Source organism: Musa acuminata, unplaced genomic scaffold, assembly GCF_036884655.1.
Source record: "Musa acuminata AAA Group cultivar baxijiao unplaced genomic scaffold, Cavendish_Baxijiao_AAA HiC_scaffold_1138, whole genome shotgun sequence".
Classification (NCBI taxonomy): domain Eukaryota; kingdom Viridiplantae; phylum Streptophyta; class Magnoliopsida; order Zingiberales; family Musaceae; genus Musa; species Musa acuminata.
This window is the reverse complement of record NW_027021350.1, coordinates 3,143,700-3,151,595: the sequence shown is the minus strand read 5'-3', so window position 1 is coordinate 3,151,595 and position 7,896 is coordinate 3,143,700.

Genomic DNA, 7,896 nt, shown 5'->3' with positions numbered 1-7,896 from the left:
TCCAAGTGAGGATGCCGTCTGGTTTGGCCATTCGGATGGACCAGAACCGTTTGATCTGCTAGCTGACGGCTACGATCTGTTGCTCCTCCCTCTCGTCGTGGCTGCCCATGAAGTTGACACAACGAACCAGAACCGTTTGATCAGCCAGATGACGGCTACGATCTGCTGCCCGTGAAATTACTACAATGGACCAAAGCCGTTTGATCAGCCAGCTGACGGCTACGATCTGTTTCTTCTCCCGCCCATTACAAGCCTTCTCGCCTAAGCATCTCAATTATCCAAGTCAATCAAATCTTCCAAAATTTCCACTTCATCGAATCTCCCACCATCTTTGTTCTATACTTGTGATCTTGACCATTAGAGATCATCTTTCACGGACAAGTACTAGTGGCAATGTCACACTAAGAGGATTAAAGAGCAAGTCACCTCCACATTGATTCTTCTTGTCCATGGATTATTTAGATGCATGACTATTGGTCCCAAAATCTCGAAGAATTTCGTAAGTGCTTGAGAAATAATAGATAAAATTATATTTTAAATATATACTGATATATGTATTATTTAATAAAATTATAATTCAAAAGTTTATTGAATATTTTATGATAATTTTACCCTTTTAATATTAAAAAGTGAATATATAATTTTTACTTTAAATACATAAAATAAAATAAATGAAACGAATGTATGCATTTATGTAATCTTATAAAAATTTTCATATGGCCTAAATATATAATAAATAACAAAAGAATTTTTAAAAATAAATAAAATAAAATATCATCTTATAAAAAATATAAATCATGCTATTCTGTAACTAAATTATTTTGATAATATTATAATTTTAGATAAAATCATAAGATATTTTTAAAATTTAAAAATTATATTAGTATCCCACAAATACTGAGATGCTAATATTATCTTGAGGTAATATTAGCATTTGAGTACCTCCAATATATTACTTGAACTAAATATAATTTTAAAAATATTAAGTATTGATTCATATTTTAAATATACATGGAGCCCTCCATTTCCAATGTGTTATCAAACCCACTCTTAGCCAAGGTCCAGATAACAGGACTTTGCTGGTTTCTTCACCATCCCTGCCAACCTCTGGGCATCTCTCTCCATTGCTTTGATGGCAGACAAAATGGCATTAATTTGTTGACATTTGGGTGTAGGAGTCAGTTGTTTTTCTTTCTGTTCTTGGGAGGCCAGTTTTTTAAGTGTTGACTTGAACAGCTACAGTAAGGTCCAATGCATGGCCTATTACCGTGAACTATGTCAGAGGGCTGGTGGCTGGGTAATCTTGGAGTTTAATATAGACTTATCCTTTTCGAACCATACAAGTTTCTTTGGATCATTGATTAGTGATTATGCAATCAACATCTTTGGCATGATATTAGAGAGGTCATATATTTGATTCTATGTAGGTAATTAATTCCTACAAAATGATTCTCTCTTCAGGGATTTTTTTTTTTTCCAAGAAGTGTTTTTCCAAAGAACATCTCTTAAAATATCCCGATGATAATTGTAAGACAACTAAAGCATTATCTAATACATATAATATTGATATCCTCCTTGAGTTAATTGGTCTAAAGTGTTTTTCCAAACCTTTTTTTCTTGTTCGTAACAAACATTTTGTTCTAGTTAGAGGATTAGTTCAGACCTCGGGGAAGGTAGGTCAGGTTGTTCATTTCTTCTCCGTCGTGGCAACCTTGGGACAAAAGCGGATTGTAGTCGCTCTTGTCTCGATCTTTTGTGGGTTTCCCGTGCTTGCTCGAGACTATTGCATCGATGGCAATGTATTAGTTAGTTTTTTGAAGTACTTCAAGCATCGTTGTTGGTGTCCTTTCTACCAATGACTAAAAAAAGTATGAGGGCTTTAGTCCCATCATAAAGGACCGAATCACAAGCGAGGAGTGAACATTGCTTATGCCTCAGATCTTGTTGATAAATCGATTGATGAAATTCGAGAGTGTCTCCTCTTCTTCTTGTCTTAATTCGAGAAACATCATCATCGTGAGCCTTAGTATACATTTTTGAGAAAGTAGAGTTCGAACTCCTTTGCTAGTGAAGCGAAGAAGCTGATAGAAAGCGATTTTAGATGAGTGTATCATTCTCTTATTGAACCCCTCAAAGTGATTAAGAAGATACGGTTCATTAGGGCATTCGAGTCTAAAAGGCAACGACATGCTTTCCTAGGTTGGTAGCACCATCAAAGATTTCCAACAATGGGAGGCAAAAATTAGTGGAGATTAACTCCTCTTAGATATCTTGAATAAATGGAGACTGGCCCAATGTGGAGTTGATCTACCCCAAACCTCTGGATTGATGAAATTCATGACATATTTCTTTTAGGCACCAATCCATTTGTTGTAGTTGGATCCTCAAAGAGTTATATGTTAAGTTAATCGAATATGTCTCAAATTCAAGTAGAGCGGAGCGATGGTGTGAGAGCCTATTAAATTCTATGGTCAGGGAGCAGAATGAATGTACCACCTCGCCCTTCGAGGATCGATCGTCGTACCAAACCCACGTACGACTGATCCTCACACAGTAGTATAAAAAGCCCCTGACCGGCATCTAGCCAAGGAGAGAAAAAAAGAGAGGGAACCAAGTACTAACTTAATCGTCGAGGGGCCAAAGTCGAGAACCACCAGATGAGGACCTTCTGTGCAGGAGCACTGTCTCCCCAGAAGCGCGACCACCCTGACCGAGAGACGCCCTCTCGAAGACGATACTGGCATCCAAACCAAGAGGCGCCCTCCTTAAACAGACGCGACATCCCGACCTTGGGGATCGATGCCACGCCAAACCCGCATACGATCAATTCTCGCACATTAGTATAAAAAGCTCCTGACCGACATCTGACCAGAGAGAGGAAAAAAGAGAGGGAACCAAGCACTAACTTAATCGTCGAGGGGCCAAAGTCGAGAACCACCCGACGAGAGCCTTCTATGTAGGAGAGCGTGGTCATCCCCGGAAGCGTGACCACCCCGACCGAGAGACGCCCTCCCGAAGATGATACCGGCATCCAAAGCGAGAGGCACCCTTCTCAAACGGAAGCGGCATCCCGACCCATGGATGTGATCAACCTCGATGACCCGATCGACTAATCGTAGACTCCCGACATGGACCCATGAATTTGGTCGTGACTCACTAGCCACGGTGCATCTGTTCACCAACACCCCGGATCGTCCTCGGCTCATTATTCAAGACCCTCAAAATATCAGATTTAAACTCAAAACGAAAGAGGAAAAAAATCAAAACCCGTATCAAAGATTTGGGGAGGAGACCGGAGACCACAATGGAGCAATCGAAGAGCGAATAACATTAATAGGAGGTGGTCTCATAAAAAACCTACCTAGAAGAGATCCATACCAAAGTTTCCTTAACTCCAAGAGTTCATCAGAATCAGACAAAATGGAGTCATCAAACGACCTCTTAATTGGGTCAAAAATTCTAGAGGTGAAGAACAATCCCTCCTTTGAGGAAAGAGGACATCAGGATATTACCTGGGCCTATGAGATGTCCTGCTTAGCATCCCATTGACCATTCGAAGAAGAGATGAAAGCCGAAGAAGAGTTTTCAGACTCTTGACTACCTTGTCTATCGAGGAAACAATGACCACAAGGGATGATGAAGCAGCTCTAGGACTAGGCTAGAAGCCAACCGGAGGAGGACCTGTGATTGAGTGGAGGGAAGGGGGTTTGAGAAGGGCTGCGATTGAGTCTCTCACTCTAAAGAATCCGTTATACCTCTGATCTTTTCCTGTTAGCTTACGCTTTTGAAATTACATATAACTCAATTAAAATCATGTATATATATATATATATATATATTTCATTTATCTATTTTTCCTTAGAACATGAGCATTAGCATTATTTAGAGCTTAACCATTGGGATAATTCAGAGTTCATTGGATATAGTTTGATTCGATCCATTTTGAGGAAGTTTAGACCAATTGGGTCAGAATTATTATTATAAAATGTTAGTAGAGAATCTGGATCTAATTACCCACTGTTTGAGAAGAACATAAGTCAAGAAAATGGTTTTATAAATTGGGTTGACTCTTAATCCATACAATCACCTTGACATTGACATTAACAAAGACAATAATACATAGGTTTTTTTTTTTTACCTGTATGTGAAAGAAAGAGTCAAAATTGATTAGTAGCCTCCTTTTTACAACAAGAAGAATCTCAGCTTGCACACTTTCAGTAGGGTGAGAATGTGATGTCTAAATAGATCTAAATTCTATGTAAAACAGATGTGATAGTCAATATCTTACCGATATTCTTTAGCTACTAACCTATTTTAGGTCTCTATCTTTCTATCTGATCTGATGTTCTTCCTAAATCAACTTACAATTAATGAATACAATATGCTCGGATGTATTAATTAGGTTTCAAATATTATTGCAGTAGAACACCACCTTTGACGAATGTGATATATCTAAAACAGATGTCCTAGTCAGCACTTTATCTAACATATATCTTGACTGAAAAGATAAATATTTATAAATTGAATTACATACTATCCTACGTTCATTATAATATAAACATAAATTTAGAATAGGATGATCTTATAATTACATGGCTAGATTGCCTTTTGATTTTTTTTTTAATTTTCATCATACGCATTCCACTGCGAAGCCTCACATGAGCTAGTGTTGGAATTAAAATTATTTTCTGAAGAGTTTTAAAAGATTTATCTTGTAGAGAGTTGATAAGATTGAGTTTTAGATAATCTTATTAGATAAGATGGTATAGCATCAATAAAAATAAAAATAAATATTATAAAATAAGATAACTTTACATGTCATCATCCTCCACCTATAAACAAGTGTCGTATCTAATATGTTTGATGATGAAATCAATTGATGAGTTTGTGATCTAATATGTGTTTTGAGTGATATAGGACTAGTTTCGATCAAGGAGAAGCAAATTGATTGAAGTAGGAGGAATGAACATTGGGTCAGAGTTGAACATGACAAGAGATTGCACGTCAGGTCGGAGGATCGATCGATGTGCTGGCAAAAAGACTTCGTGCCGTGAGTTTGGGCATCGCACCGAAGGATTAGACATTGTGCCAAGGAGATCGAAAGTTACGGGAGTCAATATGCTGATTGAGCAATATGCCGAAGGAGAGGACGAGGCACCGAATGATCGGATGAAGCATCGAAAGAACTAATGATATGCTGGATAACATATGATTCATGCTTTGTAATAATTTATCTAAATCAAATTAGTTTATGTCTAATTGAGTTGGTATTGGGATGAAACAATGCCAATTTAATTAGGGCCTATTGAGCTTGAGTTGAGGCTGTTTTAGGCCAAGTGAGGCCTATGCAACAACCCTCAATAGGCCCAGGTGGTGGCACCACTAGGGCTGACGATGGTACCACTTGGGACTCGACCTCCCAAGTTGTTTGGGCGATGGTACTGCTCATACCGATAATGGTACCGCCCAAACATAATCTTCAAGACTATGTCGGGCAATGGTATCACTAGACTGGGAGGTGATACTGCCCAATGTTAGTGTCAGACTGAGTGATGGCATTATCCAATGTCAGACTGACAAGCGATGGTACCACAAGTTTTTAGTTTATCAAGCAATGATATCACCCAATATTGATGGTGGTACTGTCAATACCTTGAAAATATAGGATGAGATTATTTTGACTCTAAATTTGAATCTATTGGGGCCTATAAAAATCTCACTCATCCCTACTCAGTGAACACACAAACTGAGAACAAAAATTGAGAAAAATACTGTTGTAATTTTGTGAGAATTTCCCTCCTCTAGCTCCAAGTGTTGATTTCAGTTTAAGAGAGGGGTGAGTGGGTTGTAAAGGTTATCTCCTAAACTTGTGAAAAAGAAAAAAGAGTTGTAAGAGTGTAATTGGTCTTTGCCCATTGAAGAAAGATCGTTAGTAGACGCTAATTGCCTCAAAGGAGGAGGAATAAGGAGTGAAAATAGATCATGACGACCGAACCACTATAAAATTTGTATGCACTTTCTTGTTGCTCTTCATTACTATTGTTTTCTGCCTTAATTGCTTATCACTCTTATTCTAAGTCAAGTATGCTTTCAATATCTTTTTCGATACGTTTTTATCAAGCTAAAAGTTTCGAATCGATTTAATTTTTGTGTAAGCACTAATTCATCTCCCATCTTAATGTCGATTCATGATCCTAACAGTTGGTATAAGAGTCAAGTTTCTCTCTATTTGGTTTAACACTTAAGAGAGATAATCTTTTTGGGTTTTTAAGAAGATCTTTCTATCACTCATCCTCCTATATTCAATGGGACGAACTATATGTATTGGAAACATGAATGAGAGTTTTTTTGCTTTCTTTAAACTTTGATTTATGGAATATTTTTTAATATGAGTTTTGACAACCTTCTAATGAAATGATTTTGAGAAAAAATTATTTTTGTTAAATGTAAAAGCTATGAATGTTTTATTTTATGTTTCGGATAAAAATGAGTTTAATTATATTTGAACTTGTGAAACTGTATATGATATTTGACATACTCTTGAAATCATATACGCACAAGTATGGTTAAAAAATTAAAAATTAATCTTTTGATGTATAGTTTGAACTGTTTCGAATGGAACCAAGTGAAACTATTGGAGATATATACACTTGTTTTATGGATGCCGTTAATGATTTGAAAGCACTTAGTAATTTTTTTTTTAATTTTGAACTTGTTAACAAAATACTAAGATCCATTCCAAAAAGTTAAGATATGAAAGTGACGGTAATACATGAGACAAATGACTTGAATAATTTTCTTTTTGAAGAACTTATCGAGTCTTTAATGACCTATAAAATGACTTGCATCGAACATGATGAACTTGAGAATAATGATTTGACACTTAGAACAAATAAAGACCACTCGAGCAAAAGTTCAAGTAATGATGATTTTGAACTCTTAACAATAAAGCTTAAAAAATTCTTAAAACAAGAATCAAAGAATATAAATGAACTTAAAAAGAAGAATTTGTCAAAGATTTATTATGATTCTTCCTTTTGAAGATTTCTTTTAATCATAATCCTTCTCTTGATTTTTTGATATTTTTAAAATTTTGTATGATGATTTTATTTAAGAGGAGATTTATATAAATTATAATCTTAATTTCTCAACTTAGAGATTCTTTATGACTCCTTTATATTGATCATCAAATTGATCTATTATGTTTTGAAGTTTTTCTTGATAATATAAAAGGCTGATGATCTTTTGTATTGATCTTTTATGATATTTGATATCTTTCATATGATGATCATTGATGTAAATTTTTGTACATCCCCTCTTCTTCTTTCTTGTTTGCAATAAAAAAGGGGAGAAAGTCATGCTATCTTGCATATCGCAAAAGGGAGCAAAAATTACTAGCTTACATATTTCAAAGAAAGAAAACTTGCTAGCTTGCAAAAGAAAGCGAAAATTATTAGTTTGCAAGTTGCCAAAGAAAGCAAAATTGCTTGGTTGCATATTTCAAAAAAGTAAAAACTTATTATCTTGTACATCTAAGAGAAAAGTGCTAGCTTACTCATCTCAAGAAAAATAAAACTTGCTAACTTTTATACTTCAAAGAGAAAAAATAATGCTAACTCAATTACGGACCCATTAGGCCTGAGTTTGGGTTATTTTGGGCCAAGTGAGGCCCATGCAACAACCCTCAGCAGGCCCAGGCGGTGGCACTGCTAGGGCTGGCGATGGCACTGCTTAGGACTCGACCTCCTAAGTTGTCTGGGTAGTGGTACCGTCCAAACCAGCATTGGTACTACCTAGACATAGTCTTCAAAATTGTATTAGGCAGTGGTACCGCCCAATGTCAGTGTTAGACCGAGTGATGATACCAACTAGTGTTAGACTGATAGATAGTGATAC